Source organism: Vulpes lagopus, chromosome 9 (genome assembly GCF_018345385.1).
Source record: "Vulpes lagopus strain Blue_001 chromosome 9, ASM1834538v1, whole genome shotgun sequence".
Lineage (NCBI taxonomy): Eukaryota > Metazoa > Chordata > Mammalia > Carnivora > Canidae > Vulpes > Vulpes lagopus.
In genome coordinates, this window is record NC_054832.1 from 23,550,733 (window position 1) to 23,572,062 (window position 21,330).

The 21,330-nt window shown below is 33.9% G+C and overlaps 1 pseudogene; it reads left to right on the forward strand.

The window, feature by feature from the left end:
* Positions 1-7,487: 7,487 nt before the first annotated feature.
* On the forward strand, positions 7,488-7,936 carry LOC121498656 (annotated as a pseudogene).
* The last annotated feature ends 13,394 nt before the right edge of the window (positions 7,937-21,330 follow it).

The following is a 21,330-nucleotide window of genomic DNA, read 5'->3' on the forward strand; positions in this document are numbered from 1 at the left end:
ATGAAAAGAACCATAAAAATCCACAATGTTTTTCTAGGTGGGGGTTTCCAAAATTGGTCCCTTTGAGGGAGCCACCCACTTGGATATTGAATACCCTCCCTGTGTAATGTGGAAAAAGCGGTTGGTGAAAATTTGTTCTTCCAGCATCACCAAAGAAAACAGACGTCTTTATTGTTTCGAAAGTGAAACACACCCATTGGGGATCACTTCATCATTTTTTTTAAGTGAATGAAAACATCACAAGTTGAAGTGATGAAATGCAGGAGAAGTGCAAACAGACTACGCCCTTCCTCTTCCAGTCACAAGGAACGGAGGTCTGTGGGCTCCCCTCCCTGTCTAGGAAGGGCCCTACTTGGCTCACGGACCTGGTCCGTATCTGAGCTACAGCTAATCATGCCTCTGTTGAGTCACCAGCAGAGAATCCCACAGACTGGTTGCTTTTCCCTTTGTGGTGTAGGGCAATGATTTGAAAGAGAATCTTTTCCTGGTCTTTCAAAAAAATTTTTTTTGTCTCTTCATCTGTGTCATTTTCTTATTCACTTGCATTTCCTCCAATTTTTAATTATCATCCCCCTTTAACCCATCCTTTTCTAATCTCAAGGGCTATTTTAAAAGGATGCTTATTCACCAGATGCAATTCTCCAAGGACACATTTGGAAAAAATAATAATCTTTTCTGTCCCTCCAGCTGCCAAAAGTCATCATGAGTCATGTTTTTGACTCAATTGACAGAAACACTTAATATAAATAGTTGGCCTTTCCCAAAGTTCCTTCTTAGTTGCCATTCCATCTTGTTGATTTCAACTGACTGATAGGATGCAGCATTTGACCACAGTAGCTTTCCTGGTTATTATGTCCCTTGTATTTTTCCTGTCTCTGTTATGCAGGGCTAAAACAATCAGATCAAGTGGGTGATAAGCAAAATAAGCAACTATCAGTGAACATTCTAGATCTAGAATATCTTTTTTGAAAAATCCTTGCAAAGTCACACATCAAAATTGAACCGGGTTGCATAAGCAAAATAAGAAATCAAACTACTTTCTAAATAACATTATTTCTAAATAATATTAACAAAAATAATGATAATAATTATTGTTATATAAGATCATTCTTTAATGCTGTCCCTATTACAACTCACTGCTAGTTACTTTGAAACCATGGAAAGAAACTTGTTACAAATAGACAAAAAATTTGGTTTATTTTGTTTTCTTTTTTCTTCTCTATTCATAGGCTCCACACCCAGCATGGAGCCGAACTCTGGGCTTGAACTCAGGACCCTCAATACCTGAGAGGAATTCAAGAGTCAGACACTTAACTGACTGAGCCACAGGTGCCTCTAAATTTGGCTTCTTAAGTTTAGCAGAGCTCCAAAGAACTATTGCTGATACTCACTTTTTACCTTGTCAAAGTGAAAGTCTTTAAAAGTTGAAAAAAGACTCCTCTCATACAAATACGGAGTAAGCATGTCAAGGGTTTATTTAAGGCATTCATGTAGTTTATTAGGGTTGAACCAGGTAAGCAGAATAAGTAAGATATATAGATATATCTTTCCCCTTCTCAACATATATTTATTTATTTCAAGAATTGGCTTATAGATTGTTGGAACTGGTGAAACAAGTCTGAAATAGGTCAGAGAGTCAAGAAGGGGAGATCACAAGCAGGCTGGCACCCACAGGCATTGGCCAAAGCTTTTTGCACAAGGCAGCCTGGAAAGGATGATTAGGAGCAAACTAAAACCCAACTGGACCCACGGTGTGTTCTCAGGGAAAGCGTCCCTAAGAATAAGTCAGGCCCACTCAAATCTCTCTAAGAGAACTGATTAGGTATGCAATTTATATCTGCAAAATCCTTTCACTGCAGCACCTAGGTTAGTGTTTGACAGGATAATAAGGAGAATGCAGATTCATGCTACAAAACTGATAGGGCTTTTTGTCCTCCATCTCTCATGAACAATATCTCTGGTAGTCCACCTTATATGGAGACAGACTAGAAAGGCAGTTCTGGAGAAAGTACTTAGCCAAGTTGAACACAGTTGTCAACACAGTTGGCTGTATTATAGTATGAGTGTGTTCTCTCAAAATTCATAAATTGAATCTTAACACCCAAAGGTGATATTATTAGGAGGTGGATTTTTGGGGTGTGATTAGGTCAGAGAGCAGAACCTCATGAATGAGATTAATGCCTCATAAAAGAGGCTCCAGAAATACTCCTAGCTCCTTCTGCTGAGAACAAGTAGGATATAAAACTGGTTAAAGTTCAACAAGGCAACAAAACTACAATCTTTGGGGCTATCTTTTCTGTCAGACAAATAATTCACATCTCTACCAGACACAAATCCACAAGTTAACATGTAATTCCATAGACTCTGAGACCTAATTAACAATAAACAGCAAGTCAAATAAAGGCCTAGATAATTACAGAATCTTTGCACAGGTCTATGAGACAATATTCCAGTATGACTTTGAAGGGACATGACACCCTTTTTTTGGGTTTTTATAAATTTGGATGATTTTTCTTAACAATTTACTAATTTACCTTCTTTCATTATTAAAATGAAAATCTTTGCAAGTTTAGATTTCCAGTATTACTATATTCCATCTGCTTAATCAGAAATTAGTATTGAAAAAAAAAAGAAATTAGTATTGAAAAAAAAAAGAAATTAGTATTGATTTTTCAATTCGATGGTCATATGTTTCAGTCTTCCCTGATCTAGCTACATATGATATCTAGCCCTTCATGGACTATTGCTGCCTATCGTGGTAGTTTCTCTCAGTAAATGAGAGATGGCTCTTAAACTTGTAGGTATACAAGTACTTTGAATCTATAACCCTCAAGAAATTAGAAAGGAAGAGGGAACAAAAGAAGAAAGAAGAATATTATTTCATGTAAAGGCCCTGAATAAGTGTGACAGAAATGTTAGGAAGGAAGAATAAAAAGCGTAAAGAAGAAAATTATTATCTTTACTTGTACAAATGTTTCTTTTCTAAGATTGAGAACAAAATTTGAAAATAATAAATTGAGTGTAAATATAGGTTCAGTAAGAACAAAGAAAATGGCATATCCATCTTGAAAAATCCATGTTATTAAAGCTACATACTACTATTTTGAACATAAGTGCTTTATTTTCTTCTATCCTAAACTGAAACCTACATGGATCAGACTTAAAAACCAATTATTTAGTAAATATGCTTCTAAGTATACATTTCAAATGTATCTTGAAGTGACTAATTTGGAGAAAAATGAAAAAAAATCAGCTGTGTAGACATTTTTCTTCATTTGACTTAAAACAAAACAAATACTTTATAATAGGCTCACTACATTCTTTATTGAGATCTTTAAAAGACAATTGTTTAAGAGTTTTCACCCCTCATGGCAATAAGGACATCACTTTCATGTTATAAATAATAGGAAATTGAAGTCACAAATTTTATTGCTGTGAACAGATTCATACTGATATGCATCTAAACTACTGTTTCACTTTTGACATCTTAGCAAGTTATTGTAATAAGTATATAATGAACATCAAACACACTTCTCTCTCTCCACTCCCATTTCTTTCCCAGTCATCACCTAATCTGTTGGCAAAATCATTATTCTAAAATCCAAGGATCTTTGTTTTCCTTTCTGGCTTAACATGCTTCCATGATGCCCATTGCTTACTCTACCAATGTCACCTACCTAAGCATGGTAGTCAAGGTTCTTTATGATCCAGGCTTTATAATCTCTACAATTTCACTTTTAGCCATGCACAGCCAGCTTCTGTGTGCACTGTGCCTCAACCAAAAGGGAAAGATGTGGTATCTCCTAAACCCTCACATAATCTTGCTGTAACATATTTACATGTATAGTTACCCTACAAGAAATACCCTTCAGCCACTGTTATTCTGGGGAACTTCTATTCATCCTTTAAAACTTGGCATAGGTTCTCTTCCTCTGAGTAACTTTCTACTATCCCTGCCAACTCCACTCAGGCAGCTAGGTCATATTCCTCTAGGTTCTAATGGCACTCCCTGGGGACTACTCTGTTACAGCCTTTACCTTATCAGTGATTTAAATAGCTTTTACATAGGTTTGTGGATCCCTGAATGCAGATGCTTTGCATTTTTTCCTTATTCCCAGAATCTAGTTTAGGATTTAATTTGGTAATAGTTGCCTATTCAAAGTAAATACTTGTTGAATATTGAGTATAATCAATTCCTCTGATCTGATATTGGCTTTGGGAAATTAAAGCAGGGAAGTAGAGAAGCCATTCGCCTGAGATCACGGACATTTTATTGTCCTCATTTATTTGTGGGTCTCAAAACTTACCCTGCTTCTGAATCTACTTGTTAAAACACAGATTGCTTGGCCTCTTCTCAGAGTTTCAGATTCAGTAGGTCCAGGCTAGAGCCACAAAATTTGCATTTCTAGTTTGTGTGCAGTAATTGCTACTCTTGCTGTTCAAGGACCACAATTTAAGAATTATTGCTCTATAACCACACAAACACCAAGGTGCTGATAGGAAATATGTATATTTAATACATACTTATCCAACTGATAATGTTTTAGTTGTAAAAATATCTAAGAATATTCATACAGAATATGATTTATTCTGTTCCCTTCTAAATCAAGAGAAGTGGAAACATACAGATATACGTTATTTTGTTCAGTAAGAAGATCAATATCCTGAGTTTTCTGTCATTATCATACATTATTTTCCAGTAATTTAATAAGGTGAATTTTTAAAAAATAATTTATTTATTTGAGAGAGAGAGAGAATACATGAGAGTGGGGAGAGGAGGAGAGAGAGAGAGAGAGAGGGGGGCAGACTCCATGCTAAGTGCAGAGCCCAACTTGAGGCTTGATCTCATGACCCTGAGATTATGACCTATGCTGAAACCAAGAGTCAAGCACTTAACTGAGTCACCCAGATGCCTCTTAACAAGGTGAAGTTTTAGAAATTCTGACAATGTTAGTTTCCCTTTATAACAATGGATCTTAATTTTTTTTGAGAGGAGGGACAGATTACTATGCAAGTAATTAACCCATTCTCGAGAAAACTACATACACAGTAAACCTGCCTTGTTATTTTAGGTGGTTCCTGGACTCTCTTGAATTTCATAAGGGGATCCGAATTAAAGATTTTGGGATGCCCGGGTGGCTCAGCAGTTGAGTGTCTGCCTTCTGCTCAGGGTGTGATCCTGGGATCCGAGATCAAGTCCCGCATTGGGCTCCCTGAGGGGAGCCTGCTTCTCCCTCTGCCTATGTCTCTACCTCTTTCTCTGTGTCTCTGATGAATAAATAAATTTAAAAATCTATAAAAAATAAAGATATTTATTTTTAAACTTATAAGTGGGAATGAAGTGATTGTAGAGATAAAATGAGAGCTCTCTTTTAAGAAAATCAACCTAAGAAAGCTACTGAGGTTAATAAATGAATTCAGCAAAATTGTAGGGTAGAAGATCAACAAACAAAAATCAGAAGACCTAAATAAATGGACATTTCATGTTCTTGGGTAGGAATATTTAGTATTGTTAAAATGTTGCTGTTGCTCAAAGAATCTACAGACTCAACACAATTTTTTATCAAAATTTAAACCACTTTTTGTAAAGACATGGAAAAGCCAATACTCAGATTCAAATAAAATTGCAGAGGTCCCAAACAGCCAAAACAATTTTGAAAAACAAGAACAGGAGATGGACAATTCACACTTTGCACTTTCAAAACTCACAGCAAATCTCCAGTAGTCAAAACAGTATGGTGCAAGAATATGGATAAATAATAGATCAGTGGAATAAAATTGAGAATACAGAAATAAAAACATAAAGCTATGGCCAACTGATTTTTGACAAGAGTGCCTTGTCCACCCAATGGGAAAGAATACAGACAGGCCGATCCCTGACTTATAATAGTTCCACTTAATGATTTTTTGACTTTAAGATGGTACTAAAGTGATACACATTCAGTAGAAACTATACTTAGAATTTTGATCTTCTGGGCTAGTGATATTCAATACAATACTATCTTGTAATGCTGAGTGGTGGTAGAGAGCTACAGCTCTCCATCAGCCTTATAATGATGAGGGAATACACTTAAAACCATTCTGTACCCATATGACCATTTTGTTGTTCACTTTCAGTATAGCATTTAACAAACTACATAAGATATTCAACATTTGTTATAAAATAGGCTTTGTGTTAGGTAGTCTTGTGCAACAGTTGGCTAATGTAAGTGTTATAAGCACATTTAAGGTATGATGTTCAGTAATCTAATTATTATTTATCATTATGATTTATTATTTATTTATCTAATTATTAATGTCTTAAATGCATTTTTCAACTTAGAATATTTTCAACTTATTATGGGCTTATTAGATGGAAACTCACTGTAAACTGAGGAAGATCTGTGGTCTCTTCAATAATAGTGCTGGGACAGTTGGATTTCTACATGTAAAAGAAGTTTGTTGAACACCTATTTTATATCATATAAAAACTAAAAATGGATGAACCATATTAATATTAGTGATAAAACCATAAAATTTTTAGAAAAAATATAGGGATAAATTTTCATGACTTTGGAATTGGCAACTAATTCTTAAATATGACTGCAAAAGCACAGCAACAATAGAAAAAAGGTAAATTGAATTTCATCAAAATTTAATGTTAATACATAATTTCATGTATTAAAGGACATTATCAGGAATTGAAAAAAACCTAGAAAATAGGAGAAAATATTTACAGATTACATTTCTGATAGGCATTTAAAATTCAAAATTTATAAAGAACTCTTAAAACTCAATAGCAAAAAGACACATAATGGGCAAAGAATTCAAATAAACATTTCTCCAAAGACATGAAAATGGTTTATAAGAACATGAAAAGATGTTCAACATCATTAGTCATTAGGGAAATGCAAATCAAAACAACAAGATTTCACTTCACATGTGCTTAGGATGAATATAATGAAAGAAAAAGGTGAAAATAACAAGAGTTGGTAAGGATGTGGAGAAACTGGAACCCTCATACTTTGCTAGCAGGAATGAAAAAGGTAAGATAAGGAAGGTAAGATAAGGGAGGTAAGATGTGAACAGTTTGGCTATTCCTCAGAAAGCTATATAATGAGTTGCCATATGACTCAACCCTTCTACTCCTCTATTTATATCCTCCAAAATTGAAAACAGGGACCTAAATCAGTATTTAGATGCCAATGTTTATTGCAGCATTAGTCACAGTAGTCAAGAGATGGAAATATGCTATGTGTCCTCAGTAGATGAATGCATAAACAAAATGTAAATATGTCAATGGAATAGTATTGAAGAATGAAATTCTGATTCTTGGAATCTATGTTGAGTGAAATAAATCATACACAAAAAGACAGTTAATGTGTGATTCTACTTAATGAAATAACTAGAATAGGCAAATTCATAGACAGGTTACCAGGAGTTTCTTGCTAGGCAAGAAAGGCAGGTGAAATAATGGCTGTTGGTGTAGCCTGAGAAAATTAATGGCCATGGAGAAGCTGTAGAGGATCCAGAGTGACCAGAATGAAAAAGAGCAGGACCTGACTGAAAAAGTCCTGGTTCTGTAGTTTTATTACCTGATTGACAAATGCTTTGCATGTAGCATTTCTCTGCTATCCTTGGAACTGGATTGGTATTACTTCCTGGTGGCATAAAAGTTTTTGCATTGTTTTATACCCTGGGATATACTCCTGCATTCCTCCAGATGAGCTTTTCATGGGCCTTGTGAAACAACTGAAGAAAATGTTTGAAATAAGTTTGCCTGCAACAATTATTATTCTTTTTGTTTCATATTTACTCTGTGTGCTTCTCTTGACATAGGAAGAGGCTGGCCTCATTGTTCTGGATATTGCAGGTCTTGTGAATGGCCTAATGGAGTCTATGATATACTCCATATGTAAGAGATGCAGAAATTAAATGCAGTTCTATCCAAAGTTGAAAGTCAAAAACTCCTCAAAAAGAGTGCTTGAAAGTTGATGCTGTGGTTTTGGTGAAGTATGCTTTTCTTGATAAAATAATCACTCCAAAAACAACTGCAGTGACAATTTAAGACCGTTTGTATTCTGGTACAAACTGCATACCTGATTAAACTGTTAAATGCTTGTAACTTTAAATTCATATGAGTCATTAATATGCCCTTCCAAAGACAAGGAGATTTTAATCATTGCCAATTGTAAATTATTTTTAGCCATTTTTTTTAAGTCTTTTGAAAAGAGGTTTGAGATGTGAATATTTAAGCATAGACCTGTGCTGAAAGGCATATTAAGTTTTTTTGGCTTTTTTATAATGTCAAAATTTTTAAAACAATTAAAAAATTTACCTGTGAAAGTTATAACCTTAAACTAAAGATTGTTTTTTGTGTGTAATAAAAATATATAAACCCTTATAATTTTTATTTTTAAAAAATTTTAAAGATTTTTTTCAAATTTATTTATTCATAAGAGACGTACAGAGAGAGGCAGAGACATAGGCAGAGGGAGGAGCAGGCGCTCTAAAGGGAGCCTAATGTGGGACTCTATCCCAGGACCCTAGGATCACACTCTGAGCCAAAGGAAGACACTCAACCACTGAGCCACCCAGGCATCCCAACCTTTTTAATTTTTAAATAAATCCACCCTTAGATATAAAGTTTACCAGGGGATGAAGGAAGGGATGAATGGGTAGGTATTGTTCAACGTTTATAGTGCTTCTGTTTGGAATGATGTAAAAGTTTTTGTTTTTGTTTTAATTAATTAATTAATTAATTAATTTTTATGAGAGAGAGAGAGAGAGAGAGAGAGGCAGAGACACAGGAGGAGGGAGAAGCAGCCCGACGTGGGACTCCATCCCGGGACTCCAGGTTGCGCCCTGGGCCAAAGGCAGGCGCCAAACCCCTGAGCCACTCAGGGATCCCCTGGAAAAGGTTTTGAATTAGATAATAGTGATGGTTGCACAATATTGTGAGTGCAATTAATGCCATTGTACTGTATACTTAAAAATGGTTACTATTGAAAAAAAATCAATATAAGCAGATTCATAGAAATAAAGTTAGATTAAGTCCTAAAGGGAAGAAGCACTAGAAATTACATAGTGTTTATTATATTCTAGGCTCTTGTAAGTGGTTTTATATATGTTAAATCACTGAATCCCCACGACATCGTTATTATTGTCCTCATCTCATCTGTGAGAAAATGGGCCACAGAAATTTTAAATAATTTTTGAGTGTCATAACTAGTATATAGAAGAATCAAGATTTGGACTTAGGTAACTTGTCTCTAAAACCCATGCTCTGAATCATGCTTGGATTTTTTTTAATCATGCATTACTGTCTCTGCCTATCATTTGGTTAAGTCCTAAATGAGAATGAGGAGAATGAACCTATAAACATTGGAATCAAGAGGCTAGGAGAAATCAGCTATTTTTTGGTGACTCTGGTCTTTACAAATCTTTTTTTTTTTTAAATTGAATTCCTAGTTGATATATTTTATATCCTTTTGGTGTTCACACTGCCTTTCTGGGTGACTTGTGAGTTAAGTAGTGGGGTATGATGGCTCTTTTATCTGAAAGAGTCATTGAACACCTGCTTTGCACAGGTTTCTTTTTAGCAATTGATAATAAGTTTATTAAAATATATCAAATAGATGATAATTTTCAGCTCTTTTGAGGTAGAATTGACAAATGACATTATAAGGTATTCAAGAAACACAATGTGATGATCTGGTACATGATCCATCACCCCACATATTTACCTCTTACTCTTTTTTTTGTGTGTGAATACATTTAAGTTCTACTCTCTTAACAAATTTCAGCTATACAATAGAGTGTTGTCAACTGTAGTCCCCATGTTATACATTAGAACCTCAGACCTCATTCATCTTGCAAGTTACAACTGTAACTTGTACTCTTTCAACAACCCTAACCTCTACCTATTTCTTCCACCCCACAGGCCTTGGAAACTATTTTTTACTCTCTGCTCTGGTAAGTTTGACTTTTTTTTTTTTTTTGGAGTCCACATATATGTGATACCATGCAGTGTTTGTCTTTCACTGTCCGGCTTATTTTGCTTAGCATAACATGCTACAGTTCATTCACGTTGTTGCAAATTGAAGGATTTCCTTCTTTTTTTAAGGCTGAATAATATTCTATTTTATATGTGTACTACATTTTCTTGATCCATTATTTTGTTGATGGACACTTAAGTTTTTTTTCCAAATCTTGGTTATTGTGAATAATACTATGACAAATGTGGGAGTACAGATATCTCTTTCAGATAATGGTTTCATTTTCTCTGGATACACAGTTGAGCCTTGAACAACACAAGGGTGAGGAGTGTCAACTCCCATGCAGTCAAGAATCTGCATATAACTTTTGACTCTCCCAAAACTTAGCTACTAATAGCCTACTGTGGACCAGAAGCCTTGCCAATAAGAAAAACAGTTGATTAACACATATTTTCCATATTATGTGTACTATTTATTCTTTTAATAAAGTAAGCTAGAGAAAAGAAAATGCTATTGTGAAAAATCATAGGAAGAGGAAAATACATTTACAGCACTGTATTGTATTTATTGAAAACAAATAATGCATACAGTTCAAAACCATGTCATTCAGAGGTCAACTATATATCCAGAAGTGGGATTGCTGGATCATATATGGTAGTTCTATTTTTAATTTTTTTGAATAAACTCCATAGAGTTTTTCATAGTGGCTTTATTATTTTACATTTACAGAACAGATGATTTTTAAAGAGACTTTGTGAGAATTATAAAAAAAAATTGTTGAAAAATGTGGCTGCTTTACCTTTTTAATAAATGAACTCATAATATTAAGAATATCATAACATAAAGCTGATATACAGTCTTTCCAATATTGACTTCTTTTCTGCTAACTGGAGTATTAACAGCACATTAATTTTTATAGAAATGATAATGCATCAATATCTAAGACATTTCTTGAACACCTATTTTATGCAAAAGTAAAAGCCAGTATCTTCCCACATAAGTGATAAATTACAGAGATACACTGGTGGAATGCTTGTCTGATTATTGCTTTTTCCTTTTTCAGTATTGTTTCCTAGCTAGTCAGTTAGAGAACTTGGGAATTGTTTAAAAGATGAGTTACAACAATGAAATACAACAAAAATATTATCTTTGTTTCATCTTATTTTCATATATATCAAAATAGTTTGCAGTAAAATATTTATGATACTTTAAGAAATATAAGTAGTCTTTGTTAAGGTTTAATAATCCTAGTATGAGATTTAAAATATTTTAAGCATAACCCAGGGGAACTTTATATGCTATAAGCAATGTTATCAAAAGAACAACTGTAGCCTTTTATTAGCAATTATGATTTGTAGCAAGTTTTTATTGCCAATTTTCACAACTCTCTTTCTTTCTTTTCTGTTTTGTTTTGTTTTTCCCTTCAATTAAGTCTTGTACTAGAGCTTTTGGCCTCTGGGATCAATCTGCACCAGACAACATGAAGCAAAACTTCCACCTAGTTCTATACTTTAGCTGTTCCTGACTGGAATTCAATTATATATAAGACACAAGGTTATTTAAAATTCAGTAGGATTAAAAAAAATAAACCAAAAAAGAAAAGGTTTTCTTCTGAGGAAACACTTGTTGATTACTAATAAGTATTATGTGAGGCTAGAAACATCCAGGATTTAGAAAAGCCTACTTGAGAACTTCTCCTTTTCATATATAACCAAGTTTATTGAGGAAACTGGATGGTAGATAATAGGCTATAAGTAGGACATTAAGGAGTTTTTAATTAACCATTGTCTTTAATTCCATTTTAGATCTTTCTTCTCTGAGCTTTGAGTACATCTGAATAGAAATGACAACTTTTTAGTCACTTTCATGTGTTGATTAGCAAGTAAATTCATTACCACATTCAACTGAAAGATTTTCATTCCTCATTTTTCCTACTTCTAAGATTGGCCAGACCTGCAGTATAGATGTATAGTCTGTTCTTTCATCTGGCTATCTTCTTTTCCTGTCTTCATGGTTCCTACAGGGGTGAAAAAGGTATTAGTGAAAGAGGAATAAACATTTAAATTCTGTGTAGTATTAAAAGTATCTCAATGCTGAATTTCTTTTGGATTGTACTTGTGGGTTTATGGAAATTATCTTTCAGATCCTCACATTGAATAATTTACTGATATGGGAAATACACTCTGTCTAATCACTAGAAACCCTTCTTAACTCTCTATTTTGCCTTCACCCACAGGTATACACTACAGTCTATCATTGCTGAATCTCTTCTTATGGAAAATACTTTCTGAACCAGGTCCTTTATTTTTTTTTTAAGATTTTATTTATTTATTCATGACAGACACAGAGAGAGATAGAGGCAGAGACACAGGCAGAGGGAGAAGCAGGCTCCATGCAGGGAGCCTGACATGGGACTCAATCCCAGATCTCCAGGATCACACCCTGAAGGTGGCGCTAAACCTCTGGGCCACTGGGGCTGCCCTGGGCCAGGTCCTTTAAAGAAATTTTGGGTGAAGTAATTTCCAGAATTTCCACTGGTACATGGGAATTCAGTGTGCTAGAGATTGGCTACTTGTATACCAAATTCATTTTCTTGCTAGATATAAAGCTATTCTGCATTTTCCAGCTTTCCTTGAATTTGATATGGATATATGATGGAGTTCTAGTCAATGAAATATGAGTGTGGTGCCATTTTCAGGGCTAGTTCACTAGAATTTTCCATGTACAATGTTCCATATTCTTTTCACAGCTGCCTCCTTTAGCCAGCTAAGCACAGAGATCTAGCAAGTCACCTTTGAAATTGATGGAGCCATAAGATGAAATAAATCTGGATCCAATTAAAGAAGAGCTACTTGCTCCTTTGTAATTTTCATGAGTAAGAACCATTATACACTTTGGAGTTTGTCGTAGCAAGTAGCAGTATTTTAACTAATTCACACATGCATTGTAGCTAAGCTTGTCATAGCAAATAAAAATGCAGATCATCAACTTAAATTTGAATTTCAGGTAAACAAGGAATCATATTTTATAATAAGTATGTTCCATGCAATATTGAGGACATGTTTACATTAAAAATTATTGCTGTCTACCAGAAATTCAAACTGAACTGGCTATCCTATATTTTATGTCAGGCCTAATTCACACAGTGGACATATGTAGCACTCCCTGTGTTTCCCTATCTTGTTCCATTTTCCTGTGGTTGTCCTCTCTGGAATGAAATTTTCAGAAATGTATAGAAGGGAATCTGCTTTTAGCCTGTACATTCACAAATGCCTTGAAACTTCTAGGAGATATTTGCCAATCTCATCCAAAAATTCTCCCACCCAAGTCCATTGCAGTACTAGGGCAGAAGTTTCTCCAGCTCCATAACCATCCGTGTGGGGAATGTTATGTCAGCCTTACCTTCAGTATGCTCCCTAAATCTCTGAGCATGATTCTCCCAGAATCCAACTAGCTTGGGGGCAGACAGTAATACCATGTTTTTAATAATTACACAACTAAACACACAGATAAGCTCTTCCCTCTGATGTATTTGAGATTTTCTCTTTTTTGGGCTGCCAGAGGTTGTGAGAGTGAAGGATAAAGAAAGTTTGGTCAAATCTTAATAAATTCTGTGACTGTATTCCTAGGAGTTTCTCTTCAGAATGTAGAGAAGCTTATTAGCTACTGGGATTTTTTTTTTTTATCTTCAGCAGGAATTGTGAGACATTCTGTTTTATTATAATTCGATTCAAGTTCTATTCAATTACATATCTTTAGATCATCAAAAAGACTGAGAAAATGCAAAACTTACTTGCATATTCTTAATTTCACTTCAAAAGTTAGCATTAGACGATCAAAAGTAAATGTATTTCTTTTGGCCAACATAATTCTGTGTCCCTCAAATTTTCATCTTCAATAAGTTAAGGCTATCAGTTGACTGATAACTTACCAAACTCTATGGTAATCCACATACTCTGTGCTTTGGTTATGGGTTGTGTGCTTTGTATTATTCTTTCCTTTGTCATTATAATATGATATTTGGCAAAATATAATACTAAATATGGGGTTGTGGTTTTGTTTCTTCACTTATTTTAAATAATTTAACCTATATTTCTCCAAGAGTTTGATTTCTTTCTAAAAAGGATATTACATTTCTTCAGTAAGGGCAGTACCATTTAATGCAGTGAAACATATTTAATATAATAATAATGTCAGGGTTCAAAGGAAATAATGACACTGAAAAATGAGAGCAACACATCTTTTCAAATCAATTTGAACCAAATGAAGTATTATTTAAAAAATAATATGCTATATCAGAAGTAAGAAACTGAAGCTCCAGCAAAACTGGTTACAAGGTAGACAACAAGCTTATGTCAGACACAAACAATTATACTATTATTTTTAATTTTTCAGCATCAGCTCCTAGATCCATGGATGAAAAATGAAAATAGAAAAGGAAGGAGAGTCAAATCACATAATTATATGTTATTTATATTATACAGTATTCCGTTTTCTCAGTCTAATTTTCTATAGTTAGTATCAGAAATATTTGGTTTAATAAAACAATACAGCTTATGATAGGACAGATGCTAAAAGCAAAAACAGAATATATAAAGATATAATATCTATTTAGTAAAAAGGAAGGAAGACTTATTCATTGAAAATCAAAATTGATATTTTACATTATGCATTTCACTCAATATTAAGAAATTATTAAAAACATCTGCAAAGAAAAAGGTAAACCAAACAGAATGTATGGAGCCTTATTCTTAATTCTACATGGGAAAGGGTTGGTTGGCAAATTTTTTTGGTAAAGGTTCACATAGTAAATATTTTAGGCTCTGAGGGCCATAAGGTCTTTATCTAACTAGTCAATCTGCTCTTGTAGTGAGAAAGCAGTCAAAGACAATGCATAAATGAATAATTATGATTGTATTTCAGTAAAAGTGTAACTACAGGCTGTTGACTAGATTTGGCCCAACGGCCAGAGTTTGTCCATCCCTGTTCTAGAATAAATACACATTATGTTATTATCTCTCTCAAACACAAAGACTTTCTTCTGACACTTATTAACCTCTCAGTTTACAAATAATTTACAATTCTGGTTCATGCCAGTCTTAATTTCCCACCAAGCCTTGCCCTTTCTTTTAAGCTCATAATTGATAGATTAAGAAGCCTATTAATTTCTTCATAGCTAGAGTTTTTAAAGATAATGGACTCTAAGTCAGATCTAATCATTTGCCCAGCTGTCTGTGGTTTTAAACGGTTGAAAATGTTGAGATAATCACCTACTATTCAATAGGAAAATGACTCTTTCTAGAGAGGAATCATATTTTTCTTAATCAATTTGATTCTATTTTAAAATTGATTTATGAAGGATCCAAGTATATAGCACCTAGGTGATTTTGCTTTGAACAATTGAGATTTCTCATAAAATATTTATAATTTATTTACAAACAATAAAGGACATTTTCATTAATTAGCACATTTTTGGCTGGAGTTCTTTCTGTATAACAGATAACTTCTTTGAAATAAATTTCCTGATTAACGGCTTCATGGAATGAAGAGTATTATGACTTTAGAAATAGCCTCTTGATAGCCATACATATCTGTCTCTACCCCTGAATCCCATATATGTATAAATCATTTTTCCTTAATTCATAATTTCAGCAGATATTTGTAGACACCTAGTGTGCACAACATGTTGTACTTGATATTTGGCATTGGATGAGTTTTGACTACATTATCTAGAAAGAGTTGAAAAAAAAAAGAATATGTACTCCAATTAAGAAAAAAACATACAAAATAAATGTCTTCTTATGAATAAGGAAATGTTTCTAGCTTCAGTATCTTAAACCACCCAGGGTGAGATAATGATGAATCCTATGGGAACTGAATGCCCTTTTGAAAATTTCTAGTGAACTTTGTTGAAGTGGAAAACTTTGGACTAGTTTCCAAAGTTATTTAAAGAATAATGCCTCAGCTTCTATATTCTCCTCCTCTGGTTCCCCTAGAGACAAATTCTTGCTTCATTCTATTCTCCAAATCTGTCTCTTTTGGTTTGGTATTTTTCCTTTACTGCCGAGAAAAAAATTTTGGCAAAAATTCGGTGCTCTTAAGTACTGTCATGTATAGATTTGTCAGATGCTAACCAAACTGCTGTCTTCCTAGCTCCTACCAAACTATAGCTGATTCTCTTTATTCACAGCAGTTATGTGCTATAATGTTGTTGTGAACATTGAATCAGTGAACACCAAACCATTGCTCCTAGGAGAAATGCAGAGTTAGGTTCCTGAGAGTCTCGGGTCACATTGTTGCCAACCAGTCAGTACATAGGTGTTTATATGTTTATTGATTTTACAAAAATTGTATTTAATAGATATTATTGATTCATCAGCCTTGGACTCATGGCTATAACACTATAATTCATGCCTGAATGAAACCTTTCTAACAGGTGTATTTTCTCGGTAAAGCACATCATTCTCATGCTTAGGAAAACTATAGAACATTTCAGTACTATGCTTTGGAATCCACTTTAAACAGTAAAATCACCAAGTACAAGCATAAAATTGCAAATAATGTGGCACTAAATAAACTGGAAAAAATGCAATAATGTACAGAATGAGAGCTGAAACAAGAAGGCAAAACATCATCTTGTTTGACCGCCACTGGGAACAATGCTCTAAAGGTGACTCATATTTTTTTACTTTCTGCACATGTCTATGAAGGACCTTGAAACAGCTTTGATAATAGATTTTGGGGTTGCAAGTGCATTTTGCATAGGTGAATTTGTAATTATGGAATCAATAGTAATGAAATAACCATACCTTGTCCTATTTTCTTTCTTTTAGACATTTTTTTAACCTAGTTTTATTCAAGTTTATCTTAGAGGAAGATAGAAAGGAAATAGATCCTTCTTATTACCTATATGTTTTTTCCACTTAATTTGGTGGTCTACACACCCTCCAACTGCTAATTTTATTTTATTTTAAAGATTTTATTTATTTATTCATAAGAGACACAGAGAGATGAAGGCAGAGACACAGGCAGAGGGAGAAGCAGGCTCCATGCAAGGAGCCTGATGTGGGACTCGATCCTGGGACTCCAGGATCATGCCCTGAGCTGAAAGCAGATGCTTAACTGCTGAGCTACTTGTATACCAAATTCATTTTCTTGCTAGATATAAAGCTATTCTGCATTTTCCAGCTTTCCTTGAATTTGATATGGATATATGATGGAGTTCTAGTCAATGAAATATGAGTGTGGTGCCATTTTCAGGGCTAGTTCACTAGAATTTTCCATGTACAATGTTCCATATTCTTTTCACAGCTGCCTCCTTTAGCCAGCTAAGCACAGAGATCTAGCAAGTCACCTTTGAAATTGATGGAGCCATAAGATGAAATAAATCTGGATCCAATTAAAGAAGAGCTACTTGCTCCTTTGTAATTTTCATGAGTAAGAACCATTATACACTTTGGAGTTTGTCGTAGCAAGTAGCAGTATTTTAACTAATTCACACATGCATTGTAGCTAAGCTTGTCATAGCAAATAAAAATGCAGATCATCAACTTAAATTTGAATTTCAGGTAAACAAGGAATCATATTTTATAATAAGTATGTTCCATGCAATATTGAGGACATGTTTACATTAAAAATTATTGCTGTCTACCAGAAATTCAAACTGAACTGGCTATCCTATATTTTATGTCAGGCCTAATTCACACAGTGGACATATGTAGCACTCCCTGTGTTTCCCTATCTTGTTCCATTTTCCTGTGGTTGTCCTCTCTGGAATGAAATTTTCAGAAATGTATAGAAGGGAATCTGCTTTTAGCCTGTACATTCACAAATGCCTTGAAACTTCTAGGAGATATTTGCCAATCTCATCCAAAAATTCTCCCACCCAAGTCCATTGCAGTACTAGGGCAGAAGTTTCTCCAGCTCCATAACCATCCGTGTGGGGAATGTTATGTCAGCCTTACCTTCAGTATGCTCCCTAAATCTCTGAGCATGATTCTCCCAGAATCCAACTAGCTTGGGGGCAGACAGTAATACCATGTTTTTAATAATTACACAACTAAACACACAGATAAGCTCTTCCCTCTGATGTATTTGAGATTTTCTCTTTTTTGGGCTGCCAGAGGTTGTGAGAGTGAAGGATAAAGAAAGTTTGGTCAAATCTTAATAAATTCTGTGACTGTATTCCTAGGAGTTTCTCTTCAGAATGTAGAGAAGCTTATTAGCTACTGGGATTTTTTTTTTTTATCTTCAGCAGGAATTGTGAGACATTCTGTTTTATTATAATTCGATTCAAGTTCTATTCAATTACATATCTTTAGATCATCAAAAAGACTGAGAAAATGCAAAACTTACTTGCATATTCTTAATTTCACTTCAAAAGTTAGCATTAGACGATCAAAAGTAAATGTATTTCTTTTGGCCAACATAATTCTGTGTCCCTCAAATTTTCATCTTCAATAAGTTAAGGCTATCAGTTGACTGATAACTTACCAAACTCTATGGTAATCCACATACTCTGTGCTTTGGTTATGGGTTGTGTGCTTTGTATTATTCTTTCCTTTGTCATTATAATATGATATTTGGCAAAATATAATACTAAATATGGGGTTGTGGTTTTGTTTCTTCACTTATTTTAAATAATTTAACCTATATTTCTCCAAGAGTTTGATTTCTTTCTAAAAAGGATATTACATTTCTTCAGTAAGGGCAGTACCATTTAATGCAGTGAAACATATTTAATATAATAATAATGTCAGGGTTCAAAGGAAATAATGACACTGAAAAATGAGAGCAACACATCTTTTCAAATCAATTTGAACCAAATGAAGTATTATTTAAAAAATAATATGCTATATCAGAAGTAAGAAACTGAAGCTCCAGCAAAACTGGTTACAAGGTAGACAACAAGCTTATGTCAGACACAAACAATTATACTATTATTTTTAATTTTTCAGCATCAGCTCCTAGATCCATGGATGAAAAATGAAAATAGAAAAGGAAGGAGAGTCAAATCACATAATTATATGTTATTTATATTATACAGTATTCCGTTTTCTCAGTCTAATTTTCTATAGTTAGTATCAGAAATATTTGGTTTAATAAAACAATACAGCTTATGATAGGACAGATGCTAAAAGCAAAAACAGAATATATAAAGATATAATATCTATTTAGTAAAAAGGAAGGAAGACTTATTCATTGAAAATCAAAATTGATATTTTACATTATGCATTTCACTCAATATTAAGAAATTATTAAAAACATCTGCAAAGAAAAAGGTAAACCAAACAGAATGTATGGAGCCTTATTCTTAATTCTACATGGGAAAGGGTTGGTTGGCAAATTTTTTTGGTAAAGGTTCACATAGTAAATATTTTAGGCTCTGAGGGCCATAAGGTCTTTATCTAACTAGTCAATCTGCTCTTGTAGTGAGAAAGCAGTCAAAGACAATGCATAAATGAATAATTATGATTGTATTTCAGTAAAAGTGTAACTACAGGCTGTTGACTAGATTTGGCCCAACGGCCAGAGTTTGTCCATCCCTGTTCTAGAATAAATACACATTATGTTATTATCTCTCTCAAACACAAAGACTTTCTTCTGACACTTATTAACCTCTCAGTTTACAAATAATTTACAATTCTGGTTCATGCCAGTCTTAATTTCCCACCAAGCCTTGCCCTTTCTTTTAAGCTCATAATTGATAGATTAAGAAGCCTATTAATTTCTTCATAGCTAGAGTTTTTAAAGATAATGGACTCTAAGTCAGATCTAATCATTTGCCCAGCTGTCTGTGGTTTTAAACGGTTGAAAATGTTGAGATAATCACCTACTATTCAATAGGAAAATGACTCTTTCTAGAGAGGAATCATATTTTTCTTAATCAATTTGATTCTATTTTAAAATTGATTTATGAAGGATCCAAGTATATAGCACCTAGGTGATTTTGCTTTGAACAATTGAGATTTCTCATAAAATATTTATAATTTATTTACAAACAATAAAGGACATTTTCATTAATTAGCACATTTTTGGCTGGAGTTCTTTCTGTATAACAGATAACTTCTTTGAAATAAATTTCCTGATTAACGGCTTCATGGAATGAAGAGTATTATGACTTTAGAAATAGCCTCTTGATAGCCATACATATCTGTCTCTACCCCTGAATCCCATATATGTATAAATCATTTTTCCTTAATTCATAATTTCAGCAGATATTTGTAGACACCTAGTGTGCACAACATGTTGTACTTGATATTTGGCATTGGATGAGTTTTGACTACATTATCTAGAAAGAGTTGAAAAAAAAAGAATATGTACTCCAATTAAGAAAAAAACATACAAAATAAATGTCTTCTTATGAATAAGGAAATGTTTCTAGCTTCAGTATCTTAAACCACCCAGGGTGAGATAATGATGAATCCTATGGGAACTGAATGCCCTTTTGAAAATTTCTAGTGAACTTTGTTGAAGTGGAAAACTTTGGACTAGTTTCCAAAGTTATTTAAAGAATAATGCCTCAGCTTCTATATTCTCCTCCTCTGGTTCCCCTAGAGACAAATTCTTGCTTCATTCTATTCTCCAAATCTGTCTCTTTTGGTTTGGTATTTTTCCTTTACTGCCGAGAAAAAAATTTTGGCAAAAATTCGGTGCTCTTAAGTACTGTCATGTATAGATTTGTCAGATGCTAACCAAACTGCTGTCTTCCTAGCTCCTACCAAACTATAGCTGATTCTCTTTATTCACAGCAGTTATGTGCTATAATGTTGTTGTGAACATTGAATCAGTGAACACCAAACCATTGCTCCTAGGAGAAATGCAGAGTTAGGTTCCTGAGAGTCTCGGGTCACATTGTTGCCAACCAGTCAGTACATAGGTGTTTATATGTTTATTGATTTTACAAAAATTGTATTTAATAGATATTATTGATTCATCAGCCTTGGACTCATGGCTATAACACTATAATTCATGCCTGAATGAAACCTTTCTAACAGGTGTATTTTCTCGGTAAAGCACATCATTCTCATGCTTAGGAAAACTATAGAACATTTCAGTACTATGCTTTGGAATCCACTTTAAACAGTAAAATCACCAAGTAAAAGCATAAAATTGCAAATAATGTGGCACTAAATAAACTGGAAAAAATGCAATAATGTACAGAATGAGAGCTGAAACAAGAAGGCAAAACATCATCTTGTTTGACCGCCACTGGGAACAATGCTCTAAAGGTGACTCATATTTTTTTACTTTCTGCACATGTCTATGAAGGACCTTGAAACAGCTTTGATAATAGATTTTGGGGTTGCAAGTGCATTTTGCATAGGTGAATTTGTAATTATGGAATCAATAG